Genomic DNA, 10,312 nt, shown 5'->3' with positions numbered 1-10,312 from the left:
CCCGGGTCAGCGGTGAAGAGGGTGCCGGGATCGGGCGGGAGGAGCACGGACACCCACCGGATCATCCCCCACAGGTAAGGGATATTCTCAAATAGGGTAGGAATCTACAGGGAGCACCGAGAGTGGCGGATCATCCCCGGGTGAAAAGGGAAGACTCGGGCAGGCATCCCCCGGGGCAGGGGTGAAGACGGTGGCGGGATCGGGCGGAAGCTCTGCAGACACTACCGGAGCATCCCCCAGAGGTAATGTGTTTTCCCAATAGGGTAGGAATCCCCACGGAGCAGCGAGAGCTGCGGAGCATCCCCCGGGTGCGAAGGGAGGACAACCGACAGAGAATCCCTTGGGTCAACGAGCGCCGAGAGCGACCGAGCATCCCCGTGGTGAGGACGACGGTGCCAGGAGCAGCACAGGAGTGAGATAGCATCCCCCGGAGGTGAGAAGGGCGGACACCAACAGAGAATCTCCAAGGCAGCGGCGAAAACGGGTGCCAGGATGTGGGAGGGAGCTCCGCCGACGCTACCGGAGCATCCCCCACAGGTATTGTATTTTCCCAAATAGGGTACGGATCCCCACGGAGAGCGGCGGAGCATCCCCGGGGTGAGAAAGGAAGACACGGACAGAGCATCCCCCGGGCAGCAAGCACCGAGAGGAGCGGCCGAGCACCGCCCCAGAGCGAGGGACACGGAACCGGGAGCACCACGGGGACCCATGGAGCATCCCACCCGGGTCAGCGGTGAAGAGGGTGCCGGGATCGGGCGGGAGGAGCACGGACACCCACCGGATCATCCCCCACAGGTAAGGGATATTCTCAAATAGGGTAGGAATCTACAGGGAGCACCGAGAGTGGCGGATCATCCCCGGGTGAAAAGGGAAGACTCGGGCAGAGCATCCCCCGGGGCAAGGGGTGAAGACGGTGGCGGGATCGGACGGAAGCTCTGCAGACACTACCGGAGCATCCCCCAGAGGTAATGTGTTTTCCCAAATAGGGTAGGAATCCCCACGGAGCAAGCGAGAGCTGCGGAGCATCCCGGGGTGCGAAGGGAGGACACCGACAGAGAATCCCTTGGGTCAACGAGCGCCGAGAGCGACCGAGCATCCCCGTGGTGAGGACGACGGTGCCAAGGAGCAGCACGGAGAGTGAGATAGCATCCCCCGGAGGGGAGTGAGAGGGTGGACACCAACAGAGAATCTCCCAGCCAGCGACCGCGAAAACGGTGCCGGGATCGGAGGGAGCTCCGCCGACGCTACCGGAGCGTCCCCCACAGGTATTGTATTTTCCCAAATAGGGTAGGATCCCCACGGAGAGCGGCGGAGCATCCCCGGGGTGAGAAAGGAAGCACAGACAGAGCATCCCCCGGGGCAGCAAGCACCGAGAGCGGCCGAGCACCGCCCCAGAGCGAGGGACGGAACCGGAGCACCACGGGGACCCATGGAGCATCCACCCGGGTCAGCGGTGAAGAGGGTGCCGGGATCGGGCGGGAGGAGCAGGGACACCCACCGGATCATCCCCACAGGTAAGGGATATTCTCAAATAGGGTAGGAATCTACAGGGAGCACCGAGAGTGGCGGATCATCCCCGGGTGAAAAGGGAAGACACGGGCAGAGCATCCCCCGGGGCAGGGGTGAAGACGGTGCCGGGATCGGGCGGAAGCTCTGCAGACACTACCGGAGCATCCCCCAGAGGTAATGTGTTTTCCCAAATAGGGTAGGAATCCCCACGGAGCAGCGAGAGCTCGGAGCATCCCCGGGTTGCGAAGGGAGGACACCGACAGAGAATCCCTTGGGTCAACGAGCGCCGAGAGCGACCGAGCATCCCCGTGTGAGGACGACGGTGCCAGGAGCAGCACGGAGAGTGAGATAGCCATCCCCCGAGGTGAGAAGGGTGGACACCAACAGAGAATCTCCCAAGGGCAGCGGCAAAAACGGTGCCAGGATCGGAGGGAGCTCCGCCGACGCTACCGGAGCGTCCCCCACAGGTATTGTATTTTCCCAATAAGGTACGGATCCCCACGGAGAGCGGCGGAGCATCCCCGGGGTGAGAAAGGAAGACACAAACAGAGCATCCCCCGGGGCAGCAAGCACCGAGAGCGGCCGAGCACCGCCCCAGAGCGAGGGACACGGAACCGGGAGCACCACGGGACCCATGGAGCATCCACCCGGGTCAGCGGTGAAGAGGGTGCCGGGATCGGGCGGGAGGAGCACGGACACCCACCGGATCATCCCCCACAGTAAGGATATTCTCAAATAGGGTAGGAATCTACAGGGAGCACCGAGAGTGGCGGATCATCCCTGGGTGAAAAGGAAGACTCGGGCAGAGCATCCCCCGGGGCAGGGGTGAAGACGGTGGCGGGATCAGGCGGAAGCTCTGCAGACACTACCGGAGCATCCCCCAGAGGTAATGTGTTTTCCCCAAATAGGGTAGGAATCCCCACGGAGCAGCGAGAGCTGTCGGAGCATTCCCGGGTGCGAAGGGAGGACACCGACAGAGAATCCCTTGGGTCAACGAGCGCCGAGAGCGACCGAGCATCCCCGTGGTGAGGACGACGGTGCCAGGAGCAGCACGGAGAGTGAGATAGCATCCCCCGGAGGTGAGAAGGGTGGACACCAACAGAGAATCTCCCAGGGCAGCGGCGAAAACGGTGCCCAGAATCGGCAGGGAGCTCCGCCGACGCTACCGGAGCGGAGCGTCCCCACAGGTATTGTATTTTCCCAAATAAGGTACGGATCCCCACGGAGAGCGGCGGAGCATCCCCGGGGTGAGAAAGGAAGACACGGACACAGCATCCCCCGGGGCAGCAAGCACCGAGAGCGGCCGAGCACCGCCCCAGAGCGAGGAGCACGGAACCGGGAGCACCACGGGGACCCATGGAGCATCCACCCGGGTCAGCGTTGAAGAGGGTGCCGGGATCGGCGGGAGGAGCACGGACACCCACCGGATCATCCCCCACAGGTAAGGGATATTCTCAAATAGGGTAGGAATCTACAGGGAGCACCGAGAGTGGCGGATCATCCCCGGGTGAAAAGGGAAGACTCGGGCAGAGCATCCCCCGGGGCAGGGGTGAGACGGTGGCGGGATCGGGCGGAAGCTCTGCAGACACTACCGGAGCATCCCCCAGAGGTAATGTGTTTTCCCAAATAGGGTAGGAATCCCCACGGAGCAGCGAGAGCTGCGGAGCATCCCCGGGGTGCGAAGGAGGACACCGACAGAGAATCCCTTGGGTCAACGAGCGCCGAGAGCGACCGAGCATCCCCGTGGTGAGGACGACGGTGCCAGGAGCAGCACGGAGAGTGAGATAGCATCCCCCGGAGGTGAGAAGGGCGGACACCAACAGAGAATCTCCCAGGGCAGCGGCGAAAACGGTGCAGGATCGGGAGGGAGCTCCGCCGACGCTACCGGAGGAGCATCCCCCACAGGTATTGTATTTTCCCAAATAGGGTAGGGATCCCCACGGAGAGCGGCGGAGCATCCCCGGGGTGAGAAAGGAAGACACGGACAGAGCATCCCCGGGGCAGCAAGCACCGAGAGCGGCCGAGCACCGCCCCAGAGCGAGGGACACGGAACCGGGAGCACCACGGGGACCCATGGAGCATCCACCCGGGTCAGCGGTGAAGAGGGTGCCGGGATCGGGCGGGAGAGCACGGACACCCACCGGATCATCCCCCACAGGTAAGGGATATTCTCAAATAGGGTATCTACAGGGAGCTCTAGAGTGGCGGAGCACCGAGTGGCGGGGTGAAAAGGGAAGACTCGGGCAGAGCATCCCCCGGGGGCAGGGGTGAAGACGGTGGCGGGACCGGCGGAAGCTCTGCAGACACTACCGGAGCATCCCCCAGAGGTAATGTGTTTTCCCAAATAGGGTAGGAATCCCCACGGAGCAGCGAGGGCTGCGGAGCATCCCCGGGGTGCCAAGGGAGGACAGCGACAGAGAATCCCTTGGGTCAACGAGCGCCGAGAGCGACCGAGCATCCCCGTGGTGAGGACGACGGTGCCAGGAGCAGCACGGAGAGTGAGATAGCATCCCCCGGAGGTGAGAAGGTGGCGGACACCAACAGAGAATCTCCCAAGGGCCAGCGCGAAAACGGTGCCAGGATCGGGAGGGAGCTCCGCCGACGCTACGGCGGAGCATCCCACAGGTATTGTATTTTCCCAAATAAGGTACGGATCCCCACGGAGAGCGGCGGAGCATCCCCGGGGTGAGAAAGGAAGACACGGACAGAGCATCCCCCGGGGCAGCAAGCACCGAGAGCGGCCGAGCACCGCCCCAGAGCGAGGGACACGGAACCGGGAGCACCACGGGGACCCATGGAGCATCCACCCGGGTCAGCGGTGAAGAGGGTGCCGGGATCGGGCGGGAGGAGCACGGACACCCACCGGATCATCCCCCACAGGTAAGGGATATTCTCAAATAGGGTAGGAATCTACAGGGAGCACCGAGAGTGGCGGATCATCCCCGGGTGAAAAGGGAAGACTCGGGCAGAGCATCCCCCGGGGCAGGGGTGAAGACGGTGGCGGATCGGGCGGAAGCTCTGCAGACACTACCGGAGCATCCCCCAGAGGTAATGTGTTTTCCCAAATAGGGTAGGAATCCCCACGGAGCAGCGAGAGCTGCGGAGCATCCCCGGGGTGCGAAGGGAGACACCGACAGAGAATCCCTTGGGTCAACGAGCGCCGAGAGCGACCGAGCATCCCCGTGGTGAGGACGACGGTGCCAGGAGCAGCACGGAGAGTGAGATAGCATCCCCCGGAGGTGAGAAGGGTGGACACCACACAGAGATCTCCCAGGGCAGCGGCGAAAACGGTGCCGGATCGGAGGGAGCTCCGCCGACGCTACCGGAGCGTCCCCCCAGGTATTGTATTTTCCCAAATAGGGTAGGGATCCCCACGGAGAGCGGCGGAGCATCCCCGGGGTGAGAAAGGAAGACACGGACAGAGCATCCCCCGGGGCAGCAAGCACCGAGAGCGGCCGAGCACCGCCCCAGAGCGAGGGACACGGAACCGGGAGCACCACGGGGACCCATGGAGCATCCACCCGGGTCAGCGGTGAAGAGGGTGCCGGGATCGGGCGGGAGGAGCACGGACACCCACCGGATCATCCCCCACAGGTAAGGGATATTCTCAAATAGGGTAGGAATCTACAGGGAGCACCGAGAGTGGCGGATCATCCCGGGGAAAAGGGAAGACTCGGGCAGAGCATCCCCCGGGGCAGGGTGAAGACGGTGGCGGGATCGGGCGGAAGCTCTGCAGACACTACCGGAGCATCCCCCAGAGGTAATGTGTTTTCCCAAATAGGGTAGGAATCCCCACGGAGCAGCGAGAGAGCGGAGCATCCCCGGGTGCGAAGGGAGGACACCGACAAGAATCCCTTGGGTCAACGAGCGCCGAGAGCGACCGAGCATCCCCGTGGTGAGGACGACGGTGCCAGGAGCAGCACGGAGAGTGAGATAGCATCCCCCGGAGGTGAGAAGGGTGGACACCAACAGAGAATCTCCCAGGGCAGCGGCGAAAACGGTGCCAGGATCGGGAGGGAGCTCCGCCGACGCTACCGGAGCATCCCCCACAGGTATTGTATTTTCCCAAATAGGGTAGGATCCCCACGGAGAGCGGCGGAGCATCCCCGGGGTGAGAAAGGAAGACACGGACAGAGCATCCCCCGAGGTAGCAAGCACCGAGAGCGGCCGAGCACCGCCCCAGAGCGAGGGACACGGAACCTGGAGCACCACGGGGACCCATGGAGCATCCACCCGGGTCAGCGGTGAAGAGGGTGCCGGGATCGGGCGGGAGGAGCACGGACACCCACCGGATCATCCCCCACAGGTAAGGGATATTCTCAAATAGGGTAGGAATCTACAGGGAGCACCGAGAGTGGCGGATCATCCCCGGGTGAAAAGGGAAGACTCGGGCAGAGCATCCCCCGGGGCAGGGGTGAAGACGGTGGCGGGATCGGGCGGAAGCTCTGCAGACACTACCGGAGCATCCCCCAGAGGTAATGTGTTTTCCCAAATAGGGTAGGAATCCCCACGGAGCAGCGAGAGCTGCGGAGCATCCCCGGGGTGCGAAGGGAGGACACCGACAGAGAATCCCTTGGGTCAACGAGCGCCGAGAGCGACCGAGCATCCCCGTGGTGAGGACGACGGTGCCAGGAGCAGCACGGAGAGTGAGATAGCATCCCCCGGAGGTGAGAAGGGCGGACACCAACAGAGAATCTCCCAGGGCAGCGGCGAAAACGGTGCTGGGATCGGGAGGGAGCTCCGCCGACGCTACCGGAGCGTCCCCCACAGGTATTGTATATTTCCCAAATAGGGTGGGATCCCCACGGAGAGCGGCGGAGCATCCCGGGGTGAGAAAGGAAGACACGGACAGAGCATCCCCCGGGGCAGCAAGCACCGAGAGCGGCCGAGCACCGCCCCAGAGCGAGGGACACGGAACCGGGAGCACCACGGGGACCCATGGAGCATCCACCCGGGTCAGCGGTGAAGAGGGTGCCGGGATCGGGCGGGAGGAGCACGGACACCCACCGGATCATCCCCCACAGGTAAGGGATATTCTCAAATAGGGTAGGAATCTACAGGGAGCACCGAGAGTGGCGGATCATCCCCGGGTGAAAAGGGAAGACTCGGCCAGAGCATCCCCCGGGGGCAGGGGTGAAGACGGTGGCGGGATCGGGCTGAAGCTCTGCAGACACTACCGGAGTATCCCCCAGAGGTAATGTGTTTTCCCAAATAGGGTAGGAATCCCCACGGAGCAGCGAGAGCGTCGGAGCATTCCCGGGGTGCGAAGGGAGGACACCGACAGAGAATCCCTTGGGTCAACGAGCGCCGAGAGCAACCGAGCATCCCCGTGGTGAGGACGACGGTGCCAGGAGCAGCACGGAGAGTGAGATAGCATCCCCCGGAGGTGAGAAGGGTGGACACCAACAGAGAATCTCCCCAGGCCAGCGGCGAAAACGGTGCCGGGATCGGGAGGGAGCTCCGCCGACGCTACCGGAGCATCCCCCACAGGTATTGTATTTTCCCAAATAGGGTACGGATCCCCACGGAGAGCGGCGGAGCATCCCCGGGGTGAGAAAGGAAGACACGGACAGAGCATCCCCCGGGGCAGCAAGCACCGAGAGCGGCCGAGCACCGCCCCAGAGCGAGGAACACGGAACCGGGAGCACCACGGGGACCCATGGAGCATCCACCCGGGTCAGCGGTGAAGAGGGTGCCGGGATCGGGCGGGAGGAGCACGGACACCCACCGGATCATCCCCCACAGGTAAGGGATATTCTCAAATAGGGTAGGAATCTACAGGGAGCACCGAGAGTGGCGGATCATCCCCGGGTGAAAAGGGAAGACACGGGCAGAGCATCCCCCGGGGACAGGGGTGAGGACGGTGCCGGGATCGGGCGGAAGCTCTGCAGACACTACCGGAGCATCCCCCAGAGGTAATGTGTTTTCCCAAATAGGGTAGGAATCCCCACGGAGCAGCGAGAGCGTTGGAGCATCCCCGGGGTGCGAAGGGAGGACACCGACAGAGAATCCCTTGGGTCAACGAGCGCCGAGAGCGACCGAGCATCCCCGTGGTGAGGACGACGGTGCCAGGAGCAGCACGGAGAGTGAGATAGCATCCCCCGGAGGTGAGAAGGGTGGACACCAACAGAGAATCTCCCAAGGGCAGCGGCGAAAACGGTGCTGGGATCCGGAGGGAGCTCCGCCGACACTACCGGAGCATCCCCCACAGGTATTGTATTTTCCCAAATAGGGTAGGGATCCCGACGGAGAGCGGCGGAGCATCCCCGGGGTGAGAAAGGAAGACACGGACAGAGCATCCCCCGGGGCAGCAAGCACCGAGAGCGGCCGAGCACCGCCCCAGAGCGAGGGACACGGAACCGGGAGCACCACGGGGACCCATGGAGCATCCACCCGGGTCAGCGGTGAAGAGGGTGCCGGGATCGGGCGGGAGGAGCACGGACACCCACCGGATCATCCCCCACAGGTAAGGGATATTCTCAAATAGGGTAGGAATCTACAGGGAGCACCGAGAGTGGCGGATCATCCCCGGGTGAAAAGGGAAGACTCGGGCAGAGCATCCCCGGGGCAGGGGTGAAGACGGTGGCGGGATCGGGCGGAAGCTCTGCAGACACTACCGGAGCATCCCCCAGAGGTAATGTGTTTTCCCAAATAGGGTAGGAATCCCCACGGAGCAGCGAGAGCGTCGGAGCATCCCCGGGGTGCGAAGGGAGGACACCGACAGAGAATCCCTTGGGTCAACGAGCGCCGAGAGCGACCGAGCATCCCCGTGGTGAGGACGACGGTGCCAGGAGCAGCACGGAGAGTGAGATAGCATCCCCCGGAGGTGAGAAGGGCGGACACCAACAGAGAATCTCCCCAGGGCAGCGGCGAAAACGGTGCTGGATCCGGAGGGAGCTCCGCCGACGCTACCGGAGCGTCCCCCACAGGTATTGTATTTTCCCAAATAGGGTAGGGATCCCCACGGAGAGCGGCGGAGCATCCCCGGGGTGAGAAAGGAAGACACGGACAGAGCATCCCCCGGGGCAGCAAGCACCGAGAGCGGCCGAGCACCGCCCCAGAGCGAGGGACACGGAACCGGGAGCACCACGGGGACCCATGGAGCATCCACCCGGGTCAGCGGTGAAGAGGGTGCCGGGATCGGGCGGGAGGAGCACGGACACCCACCGGATCATCCCCCACAGGTAAGGGATATTCTCAAATAGGGTAGGAATCTACAGGGAGCACCGAGAGTGGCGGATCATCCCCGGGTGAAAAGGGAAGACTCGGGCAGAGCATCCCCCGGGGCAGGGGTGAAGACGGTGGCGGGATCGGGCGGAAGCTCCGCAGACACTACCGGAGCATCCCCCAGAGGTAATGTGTTTTCCCAAATAGGGTAGGAATCCCCACGGAGCAGCGAGAGCTGCGGAGCATCCTCGGGGTGCGAAGCGAGGACACCAACAGAGAATCCCTTGGGTCAACGAGCGCCGAGAGCGACCGAGCATCGCCCCGGAGCGAGGACCACGGATCCGGGAGCACCACGGTGACGAATGGAGCATCCCCCCCATGCAGCTGTGAAGACGGTGCCGGGATCGGGCAGCAGCTCCCCAGACACTACTGGAGCATCACCCACAGGTATTGTATTTTTCCAAATAGGGTAGGGATCCACACGGATCACCGAGTGCGGGAGAGCATCCCCGGAGCTGAGGAAGGAGGCCATGGACAGAGAATCCCCCGGGGCAGCGAGCACTGAGAGCGGCGGAGCATCAACCCGGGGCGAAGATCACAGACACCCATGGAATGGCAAAGACGGTGCTGGGATGGGGCGGAAGGAGCCTGGACACCCAGCGGAGCATCCCCCCGAGGTAAGGGATTTTCCCAAAGAGAGTAGGAATCCACACGGAGAGCAGCGGATCATCCCCAGGGGTGAAGAGGGAGGACACCGACAGGGAATCCCCCAGGACAGCGCCGAAGACGGTGCTGGGATCAGGCAGGAGCTCCATGCACCCCCACTGGAGCATCTCCCGAGATAATGTGTTTTCCCAACTAGCCTAGGAATCCCCACGGAGCACAGAGAGCGGCGCACCATCGGCCTGGAGCGAGGACCATGGTGTCGGGAGCACCATGGAGAGCGGCGGAGCATCCCCGGGGTGAGGACGATGGTGCCAGGACCACCACGGAGATTGAGATAGCATCCGCCGGAGGTGAGAAGGGCGGACACCAACAGAGAATCTCCCTGGGCCATCGGGCGGGATCTCCGCGGACACCTGCCAAAGCATCCCCTACAGTTGTTGTATTTTCCCAATTAGGGTAGGAATCCCGACGGAGAGGGGGTGAGGAGGGAGGCCACGGACAGAGAATCCCCCCGCGGCAGGGGCGGTGACGGTGCCGGGATCGGACGGAAGCTCCGTGGACCCCGACCGGAGCATCCCCCACAATTAAGGCCCGTCCCCCTCTCTCCAATTTCTGAAATAAATTTGACAAAAATCTCATTAAATGCCGTGCCTGATCTTTGCTGTCCCCACGAATCTCTCGCCACACACATCACGAAGCTCCCCCTCAAGAGTGGGGCTGGGACCCGCAGAAATGGGGCTGGGATCCCCAGACACCCCTCTCTATAGGGCTGGCACCCCCAGAAGACCCCTCCCTATGGACCTGGGACCCCCAGAAATGGGGCTGGGACCCCCAGAGACCCCTCCCTATGGACTGGGCAGTCCAGACATGGGGTTGGGAACCCCGGAGACCCCTCCCCATAGGGCTGGGACCCACAGAAATGGGGCTGGGTCCACCAGAGACCCCTCCCCATAGGGCTGGGACCCCCAGA

General features: G+C 63.5%; 3 long non-coding RNA genes across 4 annotated transcripts; all 3 read left to right on the top strand.

Annotated features, from left to right (window-relative positions):
* Positions 1-3,173: 3,173 nt before the first annotated feature.
* On the top strand, positions 3,174-4,637 carry LOC128800956 (uncharacterized). 2 transcript variants are annotated; one of them, XR_008435083.1, is made up of 5 exons: positions 3,174-3,309; positions 3,436-3,667; positions 3,858-4,028; positions 4,157-4,389; positions 4,579-4,637. It is a non-coding gene; the product is annotated as an uncharacterized LOC128800956 (long non-coding RNA). The 2 variants fall into 2 exon arrangements; XR_008435084.1 differs by having other exon boundaries at positions 4,584-4,636.
* A 725-nt stretch (positions 4,638-5,362) lies between these two features.
* LOC128800960 (uncharacterized) lies at positions 5,363-6,203 on the top strand. The gene is made up of 3 exons (XR_008435090.1): positions 5,363-5,458; positions 5,583-5,815; positions 6,006-6,203. It is a non-coding gene; the product is annotated as an uncharacterized LOC128800960 (long non-coding RNA).
* Positions 6,204-6,338: 135 nt separating this feature from the next.
* Positions 6,339-9,985, top strand: LOC128800951 (uncharacterized). Its single transcript, XR_008435072.1, has 10 exons — positions 6,339-6,533; positions 6,725-6,895; positions 7,021-7,254; positions 7,446-7,616; positions 7,742-7,975; positions 8,165-8,335; positions 8,460-8,693; positions 8,884-9,353; positions 9,539-9,692; positions 9,798-9,985. It is a non-coding gene; the product is annotated as an uncharacterized LOC128800951 (long non-coding RNA).
* The last annotated feature ends 327 nt before the right edge of the window (positions 9,986-10,312 follow it).

This window comes from Vidua chalybeata, chromosome 28, assembly GCF_026979565.1.
Source record: "Vidua chalybeata isolate OUT-0048 chromosome 28, bVidCha1 merged haplotype, whole genome shotgun sequence".
Classification (NCBI taxonomy): domain Eukaryota; kingdom Metazoa; phylum Chordata; class Aves; order Passeriformes; family Viduidae; genus Vidua; species Vidua chalybeata.
The sequence above is the reverse complement of the archived record's forward strand: the minus strand, read 5'-3'. Positions and strand labels throughout refer to the sequence as shown.